The following is a 27,586-nucleotide window of genomic DNA, read 5'->3' on the forward strand; positions in this document are numbered from 1 at the left end:
TTGCCTTAGGACTTGTGTAAGTTTCTGTTTATAATTTATACTTACTAAAAGTTTGTTTTATTTTTTCCTTAGGCCTCTGATTGAAGCCTAAATTCTTTATTTTGGGGGGAGGGGGTTCTTTTTATTTTTATTTATTTATTTACTTTTAACTTTTGTTTAAATTTTAATTGGAGGCTAATTTCTTTACAATATTATGGTGGTTTTTGCCATATATTAACATGAGTCAGCCATGGTTGTACATGGTTCACACATGGTGTACATGTGTTTCACCCATAAAAGTTTATTTTTAAACAAACTATCAAATATAACCTTTTAGAAATTAGGCGATAGAACATATTGGAATCCACTGTAAAGAACAGGAAAATGACTCAGTCACCATCATATTTTCTCCACATGTTGGATAAAAGGAGATTTAAAAAGAAGGTTTCATGATTCCTTCTTTCTTTCCACTTCTAACACGAGAGTTAGACATCAAACCACAATAGTACTAAGAAATGCAGTTCAAAAAAAGTCCCGTTTTTGCTTTTGTTTTCTCCAAGAAAGTTTTTTCGTTTGAAACTTCCAAAGTATGACACATATTTAAAGTACGCAAGGTTATATAGTGAATGAGCTTTGGCAAGGACTTGAGAACAATGATTACAATCCTAGAGAGAGTTGTGCTCTATCTTGTTTTTCTAATAAGTTCTTCCTTAATATTTGGTTTTGAGGTAGTGGGTTCTGTGTTATGGCCTGATGCATTCAGTAATGTCCCTAAAGACTCAGGTACATCTTTCCATGGCTAATGGATCCAGCCCAAGAAGATCAATTTATCATCCTTTCAAGAAAACATTCTAAGGAAGTATGTTCTTACTCTAATGGAAGCCAGTAGCAATTTCCTTGTCAAGTTTCCAGTTGTTTTAAAATATCACTTTAGTGCTTATTTCCCTCTGATGACTTTATGTTTGATATGAAGTTAATTGTTTAACCCCAGTCAATTTCTTAGTTCCTGGACTCTAGCTGTAATTTTCATCAGTTTTTATTCCTCTGCCACAGAGGACCAAAGTGGCTTCAGGATGAGGGCCTTTCTTGATGAGACAGGAGAAGCCACGTTTCCCAATTCTTCCTTCAGTTTCTAACCCCTCAGTGTCTCACCATGAGATTCTTTGAGTTGTTTGACTGAGTTACCAGTATTCCTTTATTTGAGCTGACTTTCTTCCATTTCTACCTAACATCTCACCATTACCTCTGTGTCAGGCTGCCGTCGCAAAACACCACAGGCTGGGTGACTTAAATAACAGAAATGAATTTTCTGTCTGTTCTGAAACTGAAAGTTCAAGATGGAGGTGCATACGGGAGCGGGTTCTGATGAGGGCCCTCTTCCTGGTTAGCAGAAGCAGCCTCTCACTGTCCTCACGGCCTTTTTGCTCTGGAGAGAGAGAGCTCTGGTGTCCCTTCCTCTTCCTATAAGGACACTAATCCTATTGGATTAGGACCTCACTTTATGACCTCATTTAGCCCAATTACTTCCCTAAAAGGCCCTATTTCCAAATACCCCTGAAATAACTGGGGTAAGGGCTTCAAAATATGAGTTTAAGGGAGGATACAGCTCATTCCATAACCTTACCAGAGTCACTACAGTTAAAACTAAACTTTGTTTCAAGGATTCCCTGGCGATCCAGTGGTTAGGGCTCAGTGCTGTCACTGCTAGGCTCAGGCTAAGTCCTCGTTGGGGAACTAGGACCCAGCAGCCAGACAGTATAGCCACAAACAAACAAAACTTTGTTTTCCCTTCCAAAGTAACATTTTTTTAAATTAAACTTTTCTGCCTAGTGATTCTGTTATATAACATTTAATTTTTAACTTTGTAAAACATTTTTGAGTTTCTGCTGACTGTACTAAGGGAATCCAGACATAAAGAAGACATGGATGCTCCTTAAGTAGATGCCTCCAGGAGTCTATAAAGTAATGAAAGAGATGAATCGCGTGCACAAAGAACCAGAATACCTGGGAGACTGGAGGTACTTTAAATAAAATAGTGTGCCATGGAATTCAGAGGAAAAGGGGATCTTCCTCCGAGGGCCACCTGAGCTGCACAATCGGGGACAGGCAGGCTGTGGACCGGGGAGGGTGTAGGCGAGACCACAGCAGGCTCAGCGGATGCCACGGAGGCAGGAAAGTGAGCTCAGCTGAGACTGAGGAGTCAGGAGGGAATGCTGTGGAGTCTGCCCTTATGGTGTAAGAGGAGGCTAATTCTGAAATCAGCACTTAAGAAGAGTCACTGTGACCAAGTTGCCCTTGGCAGTCTGGACATTTTGTCTCAGTAATTCTAACACCATCAGTTTTCCCTCCAGTGTTGCAGCAGACCAGTTTCTTTGACTGAGCACCAGATGAAGTGTGTAGCTGGCTGTATTGCGGGAGAGGGAGAAAAATGAATGGGTGGGAGCATATCTTTAAAAAATAAGATCACACTGACCATGGCAGGGTACTCATCCAAAGGGAGTCACAGCACCAAGACTGAGAGAATGGTAGATTCTTTCCAAGTTTCCTCCTCAAAATATGTATTTCACTTACAACACTGGATGTAAATGTATGAACAAGCAACAGAAAGGAAATATTCATGGAAAGGAGTGTATTTAAAATGTTCCCATCACTAATGATCCAGTAAATACAAAATTTAAAAACAGTGAATTACTATTTTCTCCTTATCAGATTAGCAAACATCTTAAAATAATACTGTTGGTAAAGGAGTGTGTCTCATGGCACACCTAACCAATGGGAATGTAAACTGATACAGCCTTTCTAGGAAGTAATTGTGCAGTGTTTTACTCTCTTGAGTGCCCCAGAAATGTTAATATACCTTGATTTGGTAATCCCACTTACAGGAATCTATGCTGAAAATACAGAGGTGTAGACAAAGGTTTGTGTTTAACAATTTCATGAAGTTTAATTTATAATAATTGAAAATTTAGAAGCAATCTAAATGTGAACATTTTGAAAATTGGTTGCATAAATGATATTATAAATTAATGCAGTATTCTTCAGCTGTTTAAAAATGTGTTTTCAAATAATTTTACTGATAAGTTTGCATATGTTTTTAAAAAGCAGTTCTCAAAATCATGTATGTAATAAAAATATACTTGAGGGAAAAAAACAAATTATATTTATTTATATTATAAATATTTATTATGCATATTATATGTCTGGCAATGTATTTATCTGTAGGTAGTGGCCCTATAAGTGATTTCTATTTTATTCTTTATACCTTACTGTGTTTTCCAAATTTTCTAGGTCATTTAATTGCTTTTTATTCAAAAATAGCATCTTAATAAAATCTTTTTCATCTTTTAGGGCCCAAGTCCATCCTTTCATAAAGTATTTCCTGGACTAATAGGAAATAACCTCTAGCTTTTCTGTGATTCTTTTGTACTGGTGTTAACATATATGGTCTTGAATTGCAGCCGCTGTATGTATGACATTCATCCTGACTGGTTTGGAAGCTAGTAGAGAACAGGGATTATGGCTTAGAGGTCCTGAACTTCTGAGCAAAAGCCTAGTTCTCCTTCCCACCTTCCATAAAGCTTTTTCTACTACTTGAAAAAGTGGGTGATTTCTTCTTCCCTTGAATCTTCAAAACAGCTTTTTATGCCTCTTTTATTGGAGGCCCATTCTGCTTTGGATGATAGTTAATTGTGTTGGTCTTGACCTTCTATTTGTCATCCAGCTCCTGATTATAGGAAGCAAATCTTGTTCCTCTCTGTGCCCAGAGCAGTGCCTTGTACAGTGTGTGTGCTCAGTAGACAGTTGGACCTATGACTACCTGTGTATGGTGTTAGAGAATGTTCTACTTTCATTCTTTTACATTTGACTGTCCAGTTTCCCCTGCACCACTTATTGAAGAGACTGACTTTCTTCCACTGTGTATTCTTGCCGTCTTTGTCATAGGTGAATTGACTGCAGGCACATGAATCTATTTCTGAGCTTTCCATCCTGCTGCATTGATCTGTGTCTGGTTTTGTGTCAGCACACTGCTGTTTTGATGACTGTAGCTTTACAGTATAGTCTGAAGTCAGGGAGCTTGATTCCTCCAGCTCCAATTTTCTTTTGTATGACTGCTTTGGTAATCTGCAGTGTCCTTTGTGTTTCCATAGAAATTAACAAATTTTTTGTCCTAGTTCTGTGAAATATGCCATTGGTAATTTGATAGCACTGCATTGAATCTGTAGATTGCCTTGAGTAGTATAGTCTTTTGACAATATTGATTCTTCCAGCCCAAGAATATGGTGTATCTTTCCATCTCTGTGTCAGCTTCAATTTCTTTCATCAATGTCTTATAAGATTTGAAGTACAAGTCTTTTGCCTCCTTAGGTAGGCTTATTCCTAGGCATTTTATTTTACTTTATTTTAATTGAAGAATAATTGCTTTACAGAATTTCGTTGTTTTCTGTCAAACATCAGCATGAATCAGCAATAGGTAAACATATGTCCCCTCCCTACCATCTCCCCTCCATCCCACCCCTCTAGGTTGATACAGAGCCCCTGTTTGAGTTCCCTGAGTCATCCAGCAAATTACCATTGGCTATCTATTTTACATATGGCAATGTAAGTTTCCATGTATTCTATTTTTGATGTGATGGCAAATGGGATTATTTCCTTCATTTCTCTTTCTGATCTTTTGTTGTTAGTATATAGAAATATGAGATTTCTGTGTATGGACCTATAACTGAATGAACATGGACTCTTTCCAGCTGTTTCCAACAGGTACCTAGCAGTCAGTGCCTGCTCTGAGGAGCTGAAGACTGCTCTACAGGCCGAGGAGCAGAAGGTGAGGTTAGAGATGCCCCAAAGCACTGGGCAGTGGCAGTCACGAAGCCCAGCCCTCCAGAAGAATCTGCCAGGGAATACCTTCACCTTAGACACATGATGCATCAAATACTACTCTTCACCTCTCCTCTGGGTCCTGAGAACTTTATCTGTGAAGTTTTACCTTCTTTCACCATTTCACAAACTTGTAGAGATTAATTAATTCCCCAGAGAATTCCATTTCTCCAATCACAAATTGAACACCATAGATTTGCCCTGCAACCCATTTCAGATCCCCCGGAGGTGTTCATTTAGAGAAAAGATTAAAATAAAGGACTGCATAAGTATAATTTAGAATAAAACAAATAGAGTAAGGAAATAAGCACAAGATTAAGGTCCTTTGAACATATGTTTACTGTGCTGCAAGTTTTCACAGAGCCTTGAGGATGATCCAAAGATTAAACAGGACATCGATCTCAGTCATTAGATCCCGAGAGACTGTAGCACTATAGCAGGAAGTGAAGGACTGGAGAGGGATGGAGGTACATGTGTGTTTGTGGGGGGTACCGCGCAGGACTGCAGGGGTCTGGGGTGGGGCCAGATAGAGGTGAGAAATAATTGGGTGGCGGAGACATAAGAGACTTGGATTCAATCCCTGGGTTGGGAAGATCCCCTGGAGGAGGGCACTGGCAACCCACTCCAGTATTCTTGCCTGGGGAATCCTACGGACAAAGGAGCCTGGTGGGCTACAGTCCACGGGGTCACAAAAGGGTCGCACAGGAGGATCCTGAGCACAATTTGCTACATTTGTATGGGGGTGGGGGGGTGGGCAGCAGTTCCCACCACCATCACCAAGCAATTTTCTGCAACACCAGCAGGGTGTCCTACAGTTCAGTTCAGTTCTGACACTAATCGTTGGAGAGAGCGTCATAGCCCATAGGTCAAGGGTTTGGTCTCACAGGACTGCACCCTCCACCCCCCCACCTGCCCCCCTGAAGCCAGTCACAAGTCCAGGTTGTCACCTGTGCTTCTGACCCACCGGCTGTAGATGGGGGGTTTAAATGACCCCCTCCTTAGGGTCAATTCACTTGCTAGAGCAGCTCACAGAACTCAGAGAAACACTTTACTTACTAGATCACCAGTATTATGAAAGGATATAACTCAGGAACAGATGGGTGGAGAGATACACAGGGCAAGGGTGGGGGAAGAGTGAGGAGCCTCTGGGCCCCCTCCAGGGACACTACTCTCCCAGAATCTCCATGTGTTCCCCAGCCTGGCTCTCAGAGCTATGTCCTTCTGAGTTTTTATGGAGGCTTCATTGCATAGGCGTGATTGATTAACTCATGGGTCAGTGGAAACTGATCCAACCTCCAGCCCTTCTCTCCACCCTGGGAGTCAGGGTGTGGGACTGAGCAGTCCAGCCAGTCTCCATCCTTCGGTGTGATCCAGAAGTCACCTCGTTAACATAACAAGACACACTTATAGGTCCTATCACTCAGGAGAGTTCAAGGGTTTTAGGAGCTCTATGCCAGAAATGAAACGAAGACTGAATATGTATTTCGTATTATAAATCACAATATAGTGATTTATATCACAATAGAGTGGGATTCAGATAGAATAGGAAAGGCTTTAGGAAAAATAACAAAACCCAAAGTTCTAAGTCAGTAATGGATGTAAGATGTGATATGAGACAGGTTGTTTTGGAGGGGGGGAATGGAAAAAATGGTATTTAACCCAACCCAGTGCATCTGTCAATGTTCTTAGCTACTGACAACACTATTCTAGTTAGTTTGAGCATGAAGGGAATTAATTAAAGAATATTAAAACACCCTCAAGAAAGTGAAAGAACAATCTACAGGATGAGAGAAAATATTCTCAAATCATTTTCCATTAAGAGACTTGTTTCCAGGATACAGAAATTAGACACTAAAAGATAAATTTTAAAAAGACAATTAAGAATGGACAAAGAATGATGGTTGCACAACAACGTGAATAAATGTACTTAATATCACTGAACTGTGCACTTAAAAATGATTAAAGTGGTAACTTTTATGGATTCTTTAAGCACAATTAAAAAAACTTGAATGGGTGTGGTTGCAGAAGGGGGGACCCTTTCAGGGCCTGAGGGTTGGCTCTTGCCTAATACTCAGAAATGAATTGTTCAGAGAGACCCTCATGCTGACAAAGCAAGAGCATTTCTTGGAAAGGGGCGCCCAGGCAGAGAGCAAGAGGGTGCGGGAACCCAGGAGGACTGTGCTGCCACGGGGCACAGTCTCAGGTTTCGTGGTGATGGGGTTGGGTGCCGGGTTATCTCTGGCCAGTCATTCTGACTCAGGGCTCTTCTGAGGGGAACTGCATCAGTCAGGATGGATTCTAGCGAGAAGGATTTTGGGAGGTTAGCAGGACATATGAACTGGCATCTCCTCTCTCCTTTTGACCTTTGAATTCTTCTGGTTGGAGGCAGCCTCTTTGTTTCAAGTTCTTTACCAGAACCTCCTGCTGTAGGATAACTCATGCAGCTGGTTACTATGGTGCCTAGCGAGGTTAGGTGGTTTTGGAGAGTTTCCCTAAAGGATTTTAACAGACATTTTTTCAGAGAAGATACACAAATGGTCAAGAAGCACATGAAAAGATATTCAGCATTATTAGTCATTAGGGAAATGCCAATCAAAACCACAATGAGATACCACTTTATGCCCAATGGGAAATTAGAACCCTAATGTATTTCTAGTGATAGTGTAACATGATGTAACTGCTTTGGAAAACAGTCTGGCAGTTCCTCAAATTTTTCAACATAGAATTACCATATGACCCAGTAATTCTCCTCCTAGATAGATACCCAAGAGAAATGAAAATATATGTTCATACAAAAACTTGCACACAAATGTTTAAACAGCATTATTCATACTAGCCAAAAAGTGAAAACAATCCACTGATGAACCAATCAACAAAATGTAGTATATCCAGACAATGAAGTATTATTTGGCAATACAAGGAATGATGCATTGATTCGTGCTACAGTACGGATAAGTCTTTAAAAATTTTTCATCAGTGAAAGAAGCCAGAACCAAAAAGACCACATGGTATATGACTCCATTCATATGAAATGTCCAGAACAGGCAAATCCATAGAGACAGAAAGTAGATTAGTGGTGGCCCGGGGCTGGGAGGAGGGGAAGTGGGGAGTGATCACAAGTGTACGTGAAGTTTCTCTTCAGGGTGATGAAAAATGTCCTGGACTTAGATAGTGAACTTAGATGGTGGCACAACCTTGTGAGTATACTAAAAGCCACTGAATTGTACACTTTTTTTTGAAGATTCATTTTTTAAAAATTGAAGTATAGTTGATTTGCAGTGTTGTGTTACTTTCAGTGTCTAGCAAAGAGATTCATTCATATACACACACACACATATATATATCTTGTTGGTTATCTGTCTTATATATATGGATTACACAGTTTAAATGGATGAATTTTATAGTGTGAATTATATTTCAATAATGTTTTTGTTTTTTTTCTTTTGTAAGACTATTACATGGCTCAGAGAATCTCCGAGAAATCCAGAGAATTAGACTTAGAGGTTACCCCACTGAGAACGATGCCTACATTGTATCACAGGAAGGATCCAGTATGAGCCCAGGACTGTTCTCTGGGCATGCGCATCTCGGGCCTTCACCCAATATCGTTCCTCCGGGCATGCGCGTCTCGGACCTTCACCCTGCTGGCCCTGGGCCTCCATATCTTTCTACCAGATCCCTTCGCACCACCTCAGAGAAAGCAGCTTCCTTAGGGTCTGCTTTCCCGTATGGCTCTCATCCGGACTGAAGCCTAGCAACCATCCACCTGACTGCCAGAGCCTAGGCAGGTTTCAAGCCCCAGCTGTAAAAGAGGCTGAGAAAGCAGGCTGGGCCTGGGGACGAGTCACACTAATGTCCACTACCCCCAGTTCCCTCAGGGAGTTTGTTGGATAATGATGTTGTTTTTAGATTTATTGTTTATTTTTTGCGGTGCTGTGCGGCTTGCAGGACCTTAGTTCCCCAACCAGGGATCAAATCCAGGCCCCGGCAGTGACAGCGCTGAGTCCTAACCACTGGACCTCCAGGGAATTCCCTGGGCAGTGATTCTAAGATCACAAAATACCGTAGCTAAATATTTGAAGTTCATGTGTTCTGACCGTTTGGTCCAATGACTACCACGCTGCCAGGGCAATGGCGGTATCCAGCCCTACCTTGCCTGACTTGGTAACATCTGGCAACGCCAATGATTCCTCTCAAACACGTCTTTTCATTGTGCGTCACCCTTCTTGCAACTTCTAATCATCATCTTCTCACCTCCCACCCGGATCTACTCTTTTAGCCACTTAAAACTGGTGTTTCTCTACAACTCCATATTGAATCCCACTCTTGATAACTTAATTTGCACTCTGAATGTTATGGGTTGAATTGTGTCCCACTAAAATCCCTGTGTTGAAATCCTCACAGCCAGTACCTCAGAATGTGACTTTATATGCAAATACAATCATTTCAAAATAGAAATAAGGGCAGATGTAATGGTTACAATGGGTGTAACTGGTTACTTCATACTGGAGTGGGGTGGCCTCTAATCCAGTATTGTGGGTGCGTGCTGAGTCCCTTCAGGCCTGTCTAACTCTGTGAAACCCTGTGGACTGTAGCCCGCCAGGCTCAGCTGTCCATGGGATTCACCAGGAAAGAGATACTGCAGTGGGTTGCCAGGCCCTCCTCTAAGGGATCTTCCCGCCCCAGGGATCAAACCTGCGTCTCTTAGGTCTCATCTCTTGCATTGGCAGGCAGGCTGTTTCACAACTAGCACCACCTTGGAAGCCCCAATCCAGTATCACTGGTGTTTTTATAGAAAGGGGACAATTGGACCCAGACACTCACACAGGGAGAAGGCCCTGTGATTGAAGTTATGCTGCCACAAGCCAAGAAGCTATCAGAAGCCGGGGAGAGTCCTGGCACAGATCCTTCCCCAGGTCCCTCAAGGGAGCATGGCTCTGTTCACCCACTGATCTTGGATCTTTAGCCTCTAGAACTGAGAGACAATAAACGTCTGTTGTTTAAGCCACTCCCTTGGTGGTATGGAAGCTCTAGCAAACATTGTGTATTTCCTTTCCTCCTGTCCTTACCTTCTTCTTCTAAGTGGTGTGTGTATGCATGTTCAGTCGCTCAGTTGTGTCCAACTCTTTGCGACCCTATAGATGAGGGCCCGCCAGGCTCCTCTGTCCATGGGATTCTCTGGGCAAGAATACTGGAGTGGGTTGCCATTTCCTCCTCCAGGGGATCTTCCCAACCCAGGGATTGAACTAGCGTCTCCTGTGCCACCTGCATTGGCAGGCCGATTCTTTTACCACTGAGCCACCTGGGAAGCCCTCTTATAAATGGACACAGCCAAATTTATATTTTAGCCGGTAACACGCCAAATACCATATAGGTCCATGTGGCAGTCTTGCCTGCTGCGACATTTGCAGTTGGATGGCCCACAGAAACCAGAACTCGGGCGCCACTGGTTTCCTCTTCACTTGTCTCTGGGTGAGGGGCACCCTCCATCTGCCCCACTGGCCATGTCAGAAGCCTGAGTGCCAGCCTGCAACTCTGCTCCCCTTGTGTCTCGGCAACAAGTCCTAAAGGCTCTGCCTGTGGCACGGCTTTGGAGTACTTCTCGTCCATCCCAGCCCCACCTCCACTCCTTTCCTAGACTGTCTTCCTTTTAGATGCCTTCCACAACCGATCTCTCTGAAACGTAAATCAAATCAAGTCACTTATCTGCTTTAAAATTCTTCAGAGAGGCCTAGCCAGTGCAAAGGTCGGAAATTAGCCAATAAGAGCTATATGATTTGACTCCTTGCTGTCCTGCAAAATCCCGTCTCTCACCATTGCACCTCTCATCTGCTTTCTGCAGTCATACAGATGTTCAGATCTTCTTCCTCTTCATTCCACCTGATGCCCGGTCAGTCTTCAAAACTCAATGGCAGCCTCCTCTGGGGAAGCCTGCCTTGATTTCCAGCATGATGCAAAACCTGCTTCAGTGTTCCGTGACCCTCTGGACATGGACTATTACAGCAATTTCACAACCGCTGAAATCGTTGGTTTCCACTCCCCTTCTCTCTCCCTGCCCTGCTACCAGTGAGGCACTTGAGAATAGAAACCTCAGGCTTTTTCCGTCAGTGTTTCCCCAGCCTCGTGCCTGGCACAGAGGAGGCACACAAATGTTTCTGGGCGGAAGGAAGGGGAGGGGAGAGGACGGAGCGGGGAGATTCCCTACCTCAGTCTAATTTACAGAATAAAATGGAAGACCTTGAGACACAGGAATTTCTCCTCGTTTTCCTTGCTCGTTGTCAGAATACTTAAAGTAAACGCAGAGATTTTTTTCCCCTCTCTCACTTTGCGGGTTGTGATCGCTTTGAATAATGAGCCATTCTCTTCTGGAGGCTGGCCCTCTACAGCCGCGTCAAACTGAAGTCATTCCCCCGAAGGGACAGACTTTGCAGCGAGCTTGTTTACAGAGCTGGGGGAGGAAGCGTGCGCGGGAGCAGCCCCGAGAACCGCGCCCACCCTTCTCCTGCCCCGGGGCTGCGATCGGCCCTCCCCCGGGAGCCGGCCGCCGAGGGAAGCGGTCTGGACTCGGGCGCCGCATTGCGTGCGCTTCGCCTGCCTTTTGTGCGGGGATTAGCGCCGCGCCGGGGCCGGGAGAGCGGCGGGCGCCGGGCGGCGCGTAATCCAGGATTTGCCGGGGCCGCGCGGTTGATGGAAAACAGATGTCTCAGCCCTGGGCCTGAGCACGGGATGGAAGTGAGCGACCCGAGAGCCTGCTGGAAGCGAGGACGCCGAGTCCAGGCCCTCGGGGATCCAGCAGAGAGGCGGCGCTCCCTCGGCCCAGCCGTTTTCTCAGCTTCAGCCTAGAGCCCGAAATCGCCGGCGGGTGCGCGGCTTTGGCAGCCGCGGGCCGTGCACGCCTCTCCAGGCGCTGAGCGGGTCGCCGTCGCGCGGTAAGTCGTGGTTGCTGGACGGCGGCCCGCGCTGCGCGTGGGCAGCTGCGTCCGTGGGCTGGGCCGGGTCCCCCGGAGCCTCCCCTCCGGGCGCGGGCGCGGGGACCGCGGTGCGCGGAGCCGGCGGAGACTCCGCTTCCGGGCCCTGGTCGGCGCGGCCGGGTCGGGGGGAGCGGGGGACCCGCCGCCCGCCCCGCGCCTGCCCCGCTCTCCGGGGGCGGGGACCCTCCCCGGTCCGGAAAGGGGCGAGCCCGGCGCGCTTTTCTCGTCATTTTGCAACTGAGGAGACAAGATATTCTGTAACCTTACAGGACGAGATTTAATAACTTGAAAAGATGGATTTCCTTTTCTCTGCCTCGTTACATTTCGGTTAATTTCCTCCAACCAACTCCTGAAACCGGGTTCCTTCCTTCCTAATTAGCCTCCACTCTGATCCTCTGCCCAAGTTGCAGGATCCTCGCTGCAAGTCTGGCTTCTTGGAGGAGAGAGATGTTGATTTTTGAGGGTGCTCAAGGCTTTTGTGGACTGATACCTTCTGAAAATACATGCCCCATGTTGAAAACCGCATGCTGCGGACAAATTAGGTAAGAGTGGGAGTGGGGAGGAAGACTGGTCTCATAAAGCGCCTGTCAAATCCCAAGCTTTCTATGAACTCCAAGTTAGTTTCCACCTGTAATCCAATCCCACAGGCAGCTAGTTCTCTCTTCACCCTTCTCCTCCCCTCAGTATTCACCAGCCTTAAGAGCAGAGACAGCTTTAGATTCAAATGCTTTTTGAATCTAAAGTGGTTAATTTTAAGCACCTAGACACCCAAAGAGTAGGTAAGCCCCTCGGGTGGGAGGGATTATTGTCACAGGAACAACGCTCACCAATGATTTTTTTCCTCCGTTAAATAGTTTTTAGCCTATTTTCTTATAAAAATTGAGAGCAACTTCTTCATCGATCTTTAGAATACAGGGTGGGCTTGTTACGCGACTCGTTGGCGTTTCCGGGTCTGTTATTGGGGTTTGAGGATGGACTATGCTTGCTCGGTTCATATGTGCAGTTCTCTTGACCTCCGGTCTCAGATGGCCACGTGATTTCATCCCTGGCAGATTTAGTTGCCTTTGGACTGAAAGGAACAAAAGAGCAGAAATGACTCAGAACCCTTGGGCTATCACAACCTTAACCAAAGATGCAAAGGATTTGATTGAATTCTTTATGACGCACGTTACCTTGTTTCCTTCCTCTTCAAATATATCTAGCAATTAGAGTCAATAATGGACATGAATTTGAGCAAACTCCAGGAGGTAGTGGAGGACAGAGGAGCCTGGCATGCTGCAGTCCATGGAGTCCCAAAGAGGCAGACACAACCTAGCTACTGAACAACAAACAACAACAATTTAAAAAGAAAACTACCTCCTTCCTGCCTTAGATTTGGTAAACCCAGATTTGGTTGAGTGGGGCATGCCCGCTTACACTAATGAAATGTCTTCATGGTGGAGATAATTCATATTTTGGACTGGGTAGGGGTGGGATTGCACCACATCTCCTCACTCACGCCCATGTTTGTACATTCTTTTCTGTGGACCCTACCTTTTTCTTTCTATCATTTTTTTATACTGTCTTATTTAGGTACATACCATGACTCTATTTGGGCTCATGGAATCTAGGATATCTACCTTTTAGAGGCAAGTTTGTTTAGATGACTGTGTCCCCTTATCAGTATTAGAACATTTTTCCAAATCCTGCATTTGTTTTCCTGGAAAACTCTTTATCAAATCCTCCATTGGAAATTCCATTGTATCTTTCAAAAGTAAACCTGATCCAGGGATTGAACCAGTGTCTCCTGCATTGCAGGCAAATTCTTTACCATCTGAGCAACCAGGGAAGCCCTATGTGCCGTAGGTCTTGAATTATTTTTCTTGCATCATCATTTTAATGTTGACTTGCATGGTTTACTGATTGTCTGGTCAGCTTTTTATTCCTGCTTCATATTGAAACACAAATGGAAAGAACTTCTCACATCTCCTCTCACTGAACAGAGAGAGCATACACACTGACCTTTTCTTTGGTCTGTCCTAGGGTTGAATTCTGTCTTTGGAATTTCTGTCCACTGCTTACTTTAGAAAAAGGCTAGATATTTACCTTGGGGCTCGGGCGTGATATGTTTATTTGGCCTTGTCTGAGCAGCAGAAGCTCATCACCTCTCCAGCTATTGCTTGACGAGAGTTCGGCCTACTCAACCCAGTCTGGTAATTGGCACTTTCAAAGTGCCATCCTGAAATCCTAAAACCTGGAAAGATAACATGATCAAAACATTCTCCTTCTCTTATTACTGAAAATGATACTGCGTGGTTTACAGGAAATCCATCTTGGATTGTAAATCCCCCAAAGACAACCTTAGTTTGATTTGCACAGATTCTAAAGGTTGATGCTGGCAGGTGTTGGCCGGATGCTTTTGATGCTGCTGCTAATGAGGCAGATGGAAACGGTGATGGTTTTCTTTTGGAGTTTCATGAGAAAATACATTTGTGGATATCTGTTTGCGAGGCCTCTCTGAGACTGTTATCTTAAATATTTTGCGTCAGGGCTGAAGCACTGTCGTTTTCTGTCACCAGCATTATTTCTTATCCTCTTAGATATCAGACCTTAAGACTTGCCTGCCAGTTGGCAGGTCTAAAAAAGTCAGTGCAAGTTATCTAAGAGTTTAGTTTATTTTCTCTGCAAGAAAATGGTAGGTCTTTGATATGGCTAGTATTTGTTCCTAGAGTTAGAAGAATTGGTAAATGCAGCCTTCAAGATAAGTAGCTAGAGAGGAAATGAAGGGGAGTAAATCTAATGACACTGAGCCAGTTGTTTACCAGCCACTCAGCTTTTATGTATTTTTGAAGAGTGGAGTGGTAATTCAACCTCAGAAAGTGAGCTCGTTGGCAAATATTTTGTCTTACGAGCACTGGTTCCTTGCTATGTAAAACTATTAGTTTTGCATATCCTCCCTTTGAATCTCATCTTGATCCTAGAACTGAAATATCCTCTCCCTAGAATTTACAATGCTTTCTTTTCTTCATAATATACTGGATGTCTGGATGAAATTTATTTAGGCAGAAGAGCTGGCCATAAAGATTAGAATGTGTCCTTGAGTCAAACAAAAACAGTGTCGGTCAGCGTCTTTAGCCATTTATGACAGTGTAGACGGTCTCAGAAGCTGTGGAACTGGTTCGCTTCCACCCTACCTGCAGTAAAATGATCAACATGCAGACTTCTGGAACTGGAGCAATTTGCACAAATATGCTGGAGGCAGCTGGAGTTCTGGAAGTTGATTAGCCATTTAAATCACTATATCTTTATTGGAAATGTTTTTCAGGTTTCAGAATGTCTGCTGTTTGAGGAATGTCTTTTTTGGTTTCAGTTGTTCTAAACCAAAATATCTCGAGAGGCATAAAGTCTGGCCAACCTGCTTATCTCTCTTTAGGGTCAGGACTAGTGTTTTAGAGCTTTCATTGCCGACCTTCAGGGATGCTGATTTTACCTTCAAGGATGCTGATTTTAAGGACCAGGAAACAAGCAACATGGGAAGGCTCTCAGGTTAAGACTCCTGAAAAGAGAGATCTGACAGAAGACCAAAAATGTGAAAGGTTCCACCCAGTTTTGTTTTAGAATGTTCTGTCCAATCAGGTAGAAGAAAGGAAAGCTGTTTTTCAAGCCCCATATGTCAACCTACAGGATTTATTGAACAAATATTATGTTTCAAACCCACTGCTTTATGATCGAAGAGGCACAATAGTGTAAAAGGCAGAGCATGAGCCTTGAAGGAATTTTCAAGCTTTGGTGGTGCCGTTAGACATCGATGACCATCCTTCTCCCACCTGTTCACTGATTCCTTACCTGGGTAACCAGGCCTAGGGCGGCGCTAGGAGCCCCCTCTGTAGTTCAGCTCAGATGCCTGCCAGTGGATTCCTTTGGCAGCAGAAGTTGTGTTCTTGGCTCTTCAACACAACCTGGGTGAACTGACACTTTCTGTCGACCCCCAATTCAGTCCGTGGCTCTGTTCCTATGATAGTCCTTCCCTAGCCATCACACGTTCATTAATATCAAAATAACCCATAATAGGGGCATAGCTATCCTTGAGATTTGCCTTAATTTAGAGGACAGGATCGGGTCTCTTTCATCTTGAAAACAGAGTCTCAGACTAAACAAAGACAGAATGTTCTCTTTTGCTGACCACATGCAATTTATTTAAATTAGTGTTACACGTTCGACCATGGTGTCAAAGCTATATTATAAACCCATCTGAAAGAATGAGTTTTCTGGGCCTTCACAAAGGGATTTAAAAAAAGGCATTAGCCACATTGCAGGGGATTTGCATCTTGTTAACTTGCCTGGATGTCCTCGCTGTTGGACACAATGGCAGGGCACCTGGCTATCTCTGTAGCTGGGCAGCCTTAGTTAGAATTCTGCTGGGAGTGAAGATAGCGAACTGGAGGCACAGGAGGGGGAAGGGAAAGGGCAGGAACCTGCCCGACTCAAAAGAAGGGAAGCTTGGGGTCAGTTCTGACCCCTCCCTTTTTGTGTAGTTCAAGGTTAACGCAGTTTCCTTTAGTTTTAACATGTTTTTAATTCAAGTGTGGTTGATTTGCAGTGTTGTGCTGATTTCTGCTGTTCAGCAAAGTGATTTAGTTATGCACACGCGTACATGTATGCACATTCTTGTTTTAACATTATTTTCCTTTATGGTTTGTCATAGGATAGCGAATATAGTTCTCTGTGCTGTAGAGTGGGACCTTGGCCATCCATTCTACATATAAAAGCTTCCGCCTGCTAACCCCAGCCTCCCACCCCATCCCTCCTCCAAACCTCTCCCCCTCGGCAGCCACAAGTCTGTTCTCTCAGTCCATGGTTGTTTCTGTTTCATGGGTTATTTGTGCTGTATTTTGATTCCATATGTAAGTGATATGGTATTTGTCTTTCTGACTTACTCGGTATGGTAATCTCTAGGTCCATCCATGTTGTTGCAAATGGCACTACCTCATTCTTTTTATGGCTGAGTGTAGTATTCCATTGCATATAGGTACCATGTCTTCCTTATCCGTTCATCTGTTGATGGACATTTAGGTTGTTTCAGTGTCTTGGCTGTTGAGAATTTTCTGCTATGACCATGGGGGGGTGCATGTATCTTTTTGAATTACAGTTTTGTCTGGATATATGCCCAGGAATGGGATTGCTGGGTCATATGATAATTCTATTTTTACTTTTCTGGGGAACTGGCATGCTGCTTTCCATAGTGGCTACACCAACTTACCTTCCCAACAGTGTAGAAGGTTTCCTTTTCTCCACATCCTCTCCAGCATTTATTTGTAGACTTTTTACTTATTTTTATTTTTTTGGCTGTGCCTCACAGCTTATGGGATCTTAGTTCTCCAGCCAGGGACTGAACCCATACTCCCTGACTACCAGGGAATTCTCTGTAGACTTTCTGATGATGGCCATTCTGACGGGTGTGAGGTGATCCTCACTGTGGTTTTGATTTGCATTTCTCTGATGACTCGGGATGCTGAGCGTCTTTCCAGGCAGCCCAGCTGCTTTAGCGGCAGCACAGGCTGGCTCAGTGTGCGGTCGTCTCCCCCGTATTGGTGACTGAATTGTCTCCTTGTGGAGCTTGGCTTTGTTCAGCATATGTCCAGGGCTCCCTCTGCCTACCTCCTGCTTTGGATTCTTTTTTTATTTAATTTTTATTTTATAATGGAATATAGTTCGTTTACAATATCATGTTAATTTCAGTTGTACAGCAAAGTGATTCATTTATTCATGTACATATGTACGTTTTTCTTCAGATTATATTCCCCTATAGGTTATTATAGAATATTGAGTAGAGTTCCCTGTGCCATACGGTAGGTCCTTGCTGTTTATCTATTATCTATTTTATATAAAAGTGTGAACAGTAAGCCGCCTACATATCAACGAGTTTCATTTTGAGAGCGCATTTGCAAGTCCAGTTGGTTTGTAAGTTCAACAAAGTTAGCCTGGGTACCCAACCAACACAGTGGGCTATATAGTACTGTACTGTAATAGTTTTATAATACTTTTCATGTAAATAATACATAAAAAATGCAAAAACTTTTTTTAATCTTATAGTACAGTACCTTGAAACGTTCAGTAGGACAGTACAACAGGTGGCATACAGTCTGCTGTTGAGTAAACAGGCAAGAAGTTAGTGACTGGAGGAGGCAGAGGGGGTGGGAGATGGTGGAGCTGAGGACCACCCGCAGCAGGAGAGGAAGGGCGCGCTGCAGTTCCTGCCTGACGTCGCTGGAACGCACGGTCATGTCTTTGAAAGTTTGCAGCTTCAGGGTGTGTAGGTAGGGGACTTATCTTATATGGTAACCCCAAACTCCTAATTTACCCCTCCGCCATCTCTACCCTTTGTCGCCATATTGTGTGAGTCTCTGTCTGTTTTGTAAGTAAGTTCACATGTATCTTTTTTTTAAGATTTCACATATAAGTGATATCATGTGATATTTGTCTCTGACTTACTTCACTTACTATGATCATCCATCCATGTTGCTGCGAATGGCATTATTTCATTCTTTGTCATGGCCGAGTAATATTCCATTGTGTATATGTACCACATCTTTATCCGTTCCTCTGTCGATGGACACTTAGGTTATTTCCATGTCTTTGCTATTGTAAATAGTGCTGAGATGAACATTGGGATGTATGTATCATTTAGAATTATGGTTTTCTCTGGATGTATGCCCAAGAGTGGAATTGCTGGATCATATAGTAGCTCTGTTTTTAGTTTTTAAGAAACCTCCATACTAGTCTCCATAATAGTTGTGTTAATTTATAGTCCCACTAGCATTTATTGTTTGTAGACATTTTGATAATGGCCTTCTGACTAGTATGTAGTGATACCTCATTGTAGTTTTGATTTGCATTTCTCTACTAATTAGCAATGTTGAGCTTCTTCAAATGTGCTTTTTGACCATCTGTTTGTCTTCTTTGGAGAAGTGTCTATTTAGATCTTCCTGCATTGGATTCTGCTTATGAAAAGCAAAATAATTGCCAGATTAGTCAAAGAAGGAGATAATAAAAGTGAATCTCTTATGAAATGTGAGTGAAATCTCTTATGAAAAGTGAATCTCTTATGAAATATCCTCCTTCTTTTAGCATGACCAGTCAGAAGTTACCCACGGGAAGTGGATAAAAAGATATTCAAATAGGCTGAATGTTTGTGTCTTGATAGCAGCAGAACAGAAGTGGCAATAATTACATGTCTTTCTCTTGTAAATCATAGCCAACAATGAAACCACTGATCGAGGGCAAACTTCACAAATAGTTATAGAATGTGGCCTCCAGATACCTGGTGCCATGAAGAAAAGTCTTTTTTCAGGAATTTATTTTCATTTTAGAGAAGCAGTGCCCATCAGCCTGTTGTGCCACACACCCTACAACAATGAGCCTGAAATGACAGATGCTTTCTTTCGTCCTGGGTCACACAGAAGTTATACAGTCCTGCTGTACAAGGCAGTGATGTGACTGGGTGCCATTTGCTTAGAAGAAGGATGAGCAGAGGCTTGGGGGGGTCTTCTTTGCTGTTTTTGCTGACCATCGAGTAGCAATTACCCTTCAAGAGTCCTTCATCCCCTCCCTCCCCACACATCTCAGTCCAGAAATCTGAAGTACAAAGTAATTGATGCCTAAAGGCTACAAACCACTGGAAGCTGCCAAGCCCCGCACCAGACAACAGGAGAAGATCTAGGAGCTTGAAACAGGAAGAAGTGGGAGGGTGGCGGGGGGAGGGAGTCTGTGCAAAGTATTCCTTTTTCCTGTGAATTTACTCTAATGTCTCTGCTTCAGCTCCAGACCCCAGAGGGGAAGGTATGTTTTATTCATTTTTAATATGATCTCATTGAAAGAAAAACACCAGCTGGATCTCTCTGGGATTTCCTCTATAAGGCTTTTACTTGTAGTCCACCTAACTGCTTAAACAAAGTTTCTGAATTTTTAATAAGCATCTATTACAGATCAAATTCATACTAATTTCTAAAAAGCCTTTGCATGTCAAGAATGGGAAATAATTAAGAATTTGCCTTGAATAGCTAAAAGCAGTTTCTGCAATGGGAGAGGGCCAGATATGTTGAGTTATGAAATTCTGAATTTCGTCTGCATGGGAGCTGGTTTTCATTTGTAACATAGTACAAGATATTCTTGGCATGTTTGGGGCTTATTCCACACAGGATGCTCCATGCTGGAACTAAATCTAAGTAGAACTAAATAGATTTCTTTTCTTAGATATTTTTCCGAAACCATTTCCTCTCCATCAAGTCCCTTGGATAAAGGCATTCACCAAAGCGCTGCCAGGTCTGGGTCTTTTACTTTCAGTCTGCCTTATTCAGCCATTCAGCGGGGACCTGTTGATAGGTGGTCAGTAGGGACAGGAGGTCACCAACAGACCAGAGGGATGAAGTCACTCCCAATGGAGACGCTCAGACCTCCTACTTGTCTCCTAGATCTATTTTCCAGGCGGTAGAGACCCAGGGCCCAGTTTTCTGAATTTTACACATAAAAAACAGCTGTAATACTTACTAACGTGCAGTCTGTATTTGGCATCTGAAACTTAAGACCAATCACGCAAAATTGTTGGCCAAGGTTTAAAGTTTGTGAAACAAATACCAAAGGTGAAGTGAAAGAAGGACAGTTAATTTAATCCCTTTTAAAAAGAAAATTAAGGAAAACATGGCTAAATTCACATGGCTAGGGAAAGATTGCTGGTCTGGGAATGTGAATACTCACCAAACACATCGACTCCATAAAACACCAAAGCTCGCCTCCTTTGGAAACTGGACTTTGGCTCTTTTGATATGCTCATGGAATGGACCATATTGAGATTCTAAATTGACAGAGGATGACTTGCCTTTTTTAAAAAAAATATATTTATTTATTTGACTCTGCCGGATCTTAGTTGCAGCATGTGGGATCTAGTTCCCGGACCTGGGATAGAACCCACGCCCCCTGAACTGGGAGCTTGGAGTCTTAGCCACTGGACCACCAGGAAAGTCGTCAACCTGCTTTTTGTATTTCAGGCGTTTTTCACAATTCTTGATTAACTTTCAGTCATAAAACCAGTAGGACCAAATGACCAAATAAAACCAGAATGCAACGTTAAACCTCTTGACTTGGGGGTGACCCATTACCTGTGGACTTACTGCACCAGAGCTGTGTGTCAGGGACTGTCAGTGGTCTTCCGAGAGCCTGGGGTACTGCATGCCCTCAGGGAGACTGCACTGACCACACACTGTCTGCCTTTTCTTTATGAAGATAACCCTGCTGACCCCCGGACGTGCTTTGTGGTTTTTCTGCGTCCTTCCTCCTGCTCTGTTGGTTGTGAAGTTTATTGCCCACTGTGGCACAGATCTAGAATAGCCAGCTCACTTGGCTCAAGCCCATAATTTCCTCAGCGAGGCAGCTAACTAGCTGACCTAAGCTGGCACTGTGATAATAATGATTTAATCTCACATTTGAGCAAATCTTCACCTTTTAAAAATCACTTTCATGTAAATTGTTCCACCTTATCTTTACAAGGACTCTGAGAAGTAACATTTTAGAGGCAAGGAAGTCCAGTGACTTCAGACACCATTGAACGATTGAACACGCACACACCAGACATATTGCTTTAGGGTCCACTTGACAACTTGATTTTCACTTCGTCACCTCTGTGAAGATCTGTTTCCAAATAAGGTCATATTCTGAGGTACTAGGGGACTTCAGAAACATATCTTTTGTGGGGAGGGGGTTGGAAGACACAGTTCAACACGTGACAGGAGCCTTTAAAGAGTCTTGAGGGGCAGAGTAAGAGGGGGAAAGGTGGTTTTAGTAAAGAAACAAAGAACAGAACACACAGTACACTGGGGGCAGGGGAGAGGGATACAAATGGGGAGCCAAGGCTGCAGAAAAAATTAGGCGAGAGCTGCAGACACATCAAAGGAGTGTGTGAACAGCTTTCAGGAGTAGAAGTGATCATCATTCTGGAACATGGCAGTTCACAGAGCCTTTCTGCTGTGCTACATGCGTTGCTCTTGATGAGCGTGTCTGGAATCCCAGGGCTCTGGCCTGGGAGGAGGACCAGCGGGGAGGTCATCCACACCAGTGAGGGCAGCTGCATGTGCCAAGTGTGAGGCAGTGAGAGGGCGGAGGCACCTGTGGGGTCATGGGGGGCCCAAGCCAGCTGTCCTCTCTCTCGAGTGGATTTGGACGTCCAGTGCATGCAAGCTGGCCTCTGACCCAGGAAATGGGGTGAGACACCTGAGGGAGCAAATACACAGGGGGGAGTGGTGGGCTTGGAGTCTTGGCATTGCTCATGAGTCACAAGCAGCAGCGTGTAAAGAGGTAGAGGAGGGACCGCAAGCTTCTGAAGAGGAAGTTTCAGCGCCACGAACTGTAGAGGGCAAGAAGGGAACTGGGAGAGAGCTGACTGGGGGTCAGCCTGGGGAAGACGTGGATTTGTGGTGTTCTTCAGTTGCTCAGTCGTGTCTGACTCTTTGAGACCCCGTGGACTGCAGCACGCCGGGCTTCCTTGTCCTTCACCATCTCCCAGAGCTTGCTCAAACTCATGTCCATCGAGTCAGTGATGCCATCCAACCATCTCATCCTGTGTCGTCCCCTTCTCCTGCCCTCAATCTTTCCCAGCATCAGGGTCTTTTCCAGTGAGTCAGCTCTTCGAATCAGGTGGTCAAAGTATTGGAGTTTCATTCTTCAGCATCAGTCCATCCAATGACTATTCAGGGTTGATGAATTCATTGGAGAGAGCAAGTATCAAGGAAAAGATGGAAAGAAGCAAGATGGTAGCCACAGGGCAGTAGGATTCAGAAAATGGCCAGGGCTTTTATTTTGAAGTTAAATTTTTTTTTTAAGATACTGATTATGAATAGAAACCACCACCACCACCCAAAGCACCACCATCAAGATAGAGAACAGGTTCTGCTCCCCTAACTTTCCGTCCTGCTGAGGGACTTTTTGAAAGGAAAGCAGGGTCCATATAGTCAAAGCTGTGGTTTTTCCAGTAGTCATGTAGAGATGTGAGAGTTGGACCATAAAGAATTGATGCTTTCCAAAGTTGGTGCTGGAGAAGACTCTTGAGAGTCCCTTGGCTAGCAAGGAGATCAAGTCAATCAATCTTAAGTAAATCAACCCTGAATACTCATTGGAAGGACTGATGCTGAAGCTGAAGCTCCAATACTTTGGCCACCTGGTGGGAATAGCCGACTCAATGGAAAAGACCTTTATGCTGGGGAAGATTGAAGGCAGGAGGAGAAGGGGGCAACAGAAGAAATGAGATGGTTGGATGGCATCACTGATTCAATGGACATGAACTTGGGCAAACTCTGGGAGATGGTGACGGACAGGGAAGCCTGGCGTGCTGCATGGGGTCATGGAGAGGTGTACGTGACTTGGCAACTCAACAACAACAGGGTTTGCTTGAACTCAGAAGGGAGGGAAATTATGTTAAAGGAGAAAATGATGGCAGTAAAGAAGAATGAAGGGTTAACTGAGAGAATGAGATCCTGGAGCCACTCAGAAGGGTTTAATTCTACTGAAAAGGAACACTCCTCTCTTCCTACGGAACAGCAGGAAGAGTATGTACATTCAGGTTCTGTGATATATTTGGGGAGTGGATTCTTACAGTCCTACCAGCAGAATCATTTCCTGCTGAGCAAGATGTTAAACGCCATATTCCATAACTTCCCCCTTGGAGGGATGATTTCCTATTGCAATTACTGTCTGTAGGAATTGCATCCAAGTGAAGGGCAGGCACAGGGCTGGTTTGCCGTGGGCTGTGTGCCCACAGTCTGCTGCCGCTGAATGCTGTAGCAACTTTAGAGCTAACGACTTCATCGTTCTCCAAAGTCAAGGCCTCAGCATCTTTTCCTGTACCATACAGTGGAAACACTTGGCAGCCGAAAGAAGCTTCCATCCCCATAAATGTGTGCTGCAGCCAGTGGATGACTCACTGCCGAAGGGCTGGCTCCCACAGACATGTCCTCGGGGTGTAATTTGGCACAAGAGATTCATGTCTCATTGTGTTATGCTTTTGGCTCAGAATCACCGTGCAGTGGACTCTCTCCTGTGGTCTAGGATGTGGCTGACCCTGCTCCTCACCTTTGTGGTCCCACCTCGGCCCGCTGAGTCAGGTGTGGAAGGCAGTAGGTGTTGAACAGCTGTTCTCAAACCGTAGGTTTCATGAGCAGGTTGCGAGTCAAGTTGTGGGTTGAACGCAGCCTATTTAAAAAAAGAAACAGGGTGGAAGACAGCAGGGAGAACTAAGTGTGATATCACGAAACTTTTGTTTCAGTGAAAAATGTGTCTGTACTAGACCCCAGTGTAAGATGTGTTTGTACTGTGGATCACTGTCACAAACGTGTGGGAGATTGAGGTGCAGTATTAGTCCCTTACTAATACTGTGACCCTTGGCAGGTCAATTCATGTCTTTGTGGCTTAGTTGGAGCTGTAGTCTGTAAAACAGGCATGTTAGTAATAACAATATCTGTTTCATATGATTGTTGAAAAGATTAAAGAGAAAATGCATGAAAAGCATTATGGACTGCTCCTGGTTAATAGTCCACAATTACGATAATTTCTTTTTCTGCCTAGATCTATAGCCCAAACCGTTGTTTCCTACCCAGACCTTTCTTCTGAGACTGGAACTATGAACCCAACAGTCCAAACTTGAACTCAGCAGCACCCTCTCTCTCCAAGCCACCCACCCGCCCAACTGCCCCGTTGCCCCTGCCCCAAACACACGGACCCCTCTGCTCTGGAACCCACTCTTCTGCAGGGGGGCCATGGCTCCCCTCTCAGGCTGTCTGAGCACCATCTTACTCATTCTCAGCCCAGGTCCCCATCATCCCTTGCAGGGTCAGTGAGAGTCTGCCCGCAGTCTGGCCCTGCTCACCACACCTGTCTCTCATGTGTCCATCCGTCCCTTCCAGGCTGTGATGTCTGTGGTCTTCAGCAGCTCTCACAGGTTCCAAGTTAGGGTTCACACCGTTCAGCATACAAAGCGAGGTCCATCACGGCCTGGGCGCCGACGGCCTCCCTACCTCATCTCCCGCCCAGCCTCCTGCCTCACACAGCCTGCCTGGTGAGCTGCTTCTGCCCATGCACGCATGGCTGGAGGCTTCCTGTGCCTGGAATGCTTGCTCCACCTTGCTAGTCTACAGCTTTTACTTGTCCTCTGTGCTCAAGGTTGGTTTTCAAAAGAGAAAGACTTAGGTTTGAATCCCCTAGTCAATAGTTAACAGCTGTGTGATTTTTTTTTAAGCACTAAAAAGAATTTTTATTTTGTTTTTCAGTGGTTTGGGTTGCTTTATTATTTTTTTTAAATTTTAAGTTGGAAATTGAAAGTGGAAGTGTTAGTCACTCTGTCATGTTTGACTCCTTGTGACTCCACAGCCTGTAGCCGCCAGGCTCCCCTGTCCATGGGACTCTCCAGGCAAGAACACTGGAGTGGGTTGCCCCTTCCTTCTCCGGGGGATCTTCCCGACCAGGGATCAAACCCGGGTCTCAGGCACTGCAGGCAGACTCTTGGCCATCTGAGCACCAGGAAGCCCGTTTTATATGTTGGAATGTAGTTGATTTGCAGCACTGTGTTAGTTTCCTATGTACAGCAGAGTGATTTATATACAAATACATAGATTTATATGTGTTCTTTTTCAGGTTCTTTTTCTATATAGGTTGTTACAGAATGTTGAGTAGAGTTCTCTGTGCTATACAGTAGGTTCTTATTGATTATTGTTTTTATATATAATAGTGTATATGTTAATCCCAATAGCTGTGTGATTCTGAGAAGCAAACTTCTGAGGCACTAGAAGTCAGTTTATGCATCTGTAAAATGGGAATAGCAATGTCTCCCTCATAGAGCTGTGAGGATTAAATGAATGACTGTGTATAAAGAACAGTGCCTGGCACATACTAAGTGCTTGATGAATAAATGGCTGTTCACTGTTTATTTAATATAATTATTATAGTATATAATATATATAAAATATAATTATTGTTATAGTTATAGTTATATATATTTATATTTATATATTTATATATTTACATTTATATATATAAATATATATTATATTTATATATAATATATATTTATATTTATATAATATATTTTATATATTATATAAAATATATAATATATATTTATTCAAATTATTTTTATATTTATATTTTATGTTTATTTATATTTATATTATTTATATATTTTATATTTATTTATTAAAATTAATAAAATACTTATATTTGTTTATTTTAAAATATTTATTATATATATTTATATTATATATTTTTATATAAATATATTTATATATTATATTTTATATATATTTATATAGTTATATAAATAAATATATGTATAACAAATATAAATATAACTATGTATATAACTATATAACTATAAAATATAGTTATAAATATTGTTATAGTTATATATAATATAATTATTGTTATAATTGTATAACAATATAATTGTTTATTTAATATAATTTTTAAATTAAAATTCAGTTTACCTCCTTTTGGAGCGGCGCTTCTCGCAGACCCGAACGTGTCAGGTTGTCCGAGATTAATGTCTTTGCACCACCTGTTCCTTCTGACCAATTACCCTTCGCATTGTTCTTCCTGCGACCATCCCTCAGTACTTGTGGACACCTGACAATATAGTAATGGTTCATAAATGTATCCTTGACGACTGAATGGATGTAGTTACTTCCCGACTGGAGTTCCTGCCTTCTCTCTCAGGAAACTCACTCTGTTAACTGCAGCTAGATTAGCTCTCTCAGAGTTCTGTGTTTCTCAGATTTCTCCAGTCACTGTGTTCTGCTAACATTAGCAGTTAGGACCACCCCCGAGACGGCTTCTATTTAGTGTTCCAGACTTTTCTATTTTTGCCCCACCTTATGCCATGGAAAGCCAGGCTGCTTGCACTCCCTGTGTGCTTATCCATGCTGGCTCTTTCTGCCTGGAAACAGCAAACACCTGAGCTGCCTACTTTTCGTCCCCTCATCTTTACCTCTCGCCATCCCACAGACCCTGCGGAGCCTTCTTCAGTGTTACTGCATGACAATTCTCGAACCTCTTCTGACCCATTCTTTAAAACAATTTTCTTTCTTTATTCTAGTTTGGTGGTGCTGGGTCTCCATCGCTGCGCGCAGGGCTTTCTCTTGTTGCGGTGAGCAGGCTCCTCTGGCCCTAGGCGCACGGCCTCAGTGGTTCTGGAGCAGGGGCCTCCTTGTTCTGCAGCTCGTGGAGTCTTCCTGGACTGGGGATCAAACTTGCATCCCCTGCATTGGCAGGCGGATTCCTATCCACTGTGTGACCAGAAAGTCCCTCTGGTCCATTTTTTAAATAAACAAAAGTGAATTTGCTCCATCCTCTTCTGCACCCTCTACTATCTGCTGTGGTTTGCAAACTCTCCTGGAGAAGGTTGTCGATTGTCCTCTATTCAGCAGCTTACCTGCATGTTTGGTTTTGACGGCAAGTTTATGGGGCCAAGAATTGGGTCTTAAACGTCTGTGTAAACTTTACAGCATCTGGAACGTCAAGTTGCTTGTCATTTCTCTTGTTTGAGGGAATGAACAGAAGTGAGAATCAGCCAGACTGGGCCCTCTGCCTGCTTGCTGCTTTATCTTTGGGGGTTGGGGTAGGAGAGATTAGAGTTTTAACTCTTGCCTTTGGACTCTTAAATATAATTCATCTAGCTGTACATTGGCACCATGTTATAACTACATTGTACTAGGTATCAATAAACATGTTTGATGAATTAATGATTA

The 27,586-nt window shown here is 43.6% G+C and overlaps 1 protein-coding gene across 8 annotated transcripts in view; it reads left to right on the plus strand.

Annotated features, from left to right (window-relative positions):
* The window catches only part of TRIM2 (tripartite motif containing 2), a 174,847-nt gene that overhangs the window by 60,709 nt on the left and 86,552 nt on the right, over positions 1-27,586 (plus strand). For 3 of the 8 annotated variants that reach the window (XM_065903714.1, XM_065903711.1, XM_065903716.1), the window contains exon 1: positions 11,298-11,783. The exons of 3 other annotated variants lie outside the window; for them this stretch is intronic. The gene's annotated coding sequence lies outside the window, so the exon portion shown is untranslated. Of the gene's footprint in view, positions 1-11,297; positions 11,784-12,229; positions 12,368-27,586 lie in introns of those variants that run through there. 2 more of the 8 variants (XM_065903712.1, XM_065903713.1) reach the window with 1 other exon arrangement.

The sequence above is a fragment of the Muntiacus reevesi genome, chromosome 13 (genome assembly GCF_963930625.1).
Source record: "Muntiacus reevesi chromosome 13, mMunRee1.1, whole genome shotgun sequence".
Lineage (NCBI taxonomy): Eukaryota > Metazoa > Chordata > Mammalia > Artiodactyla > Cervidae > Muntiacus > Muntiacus reevesi.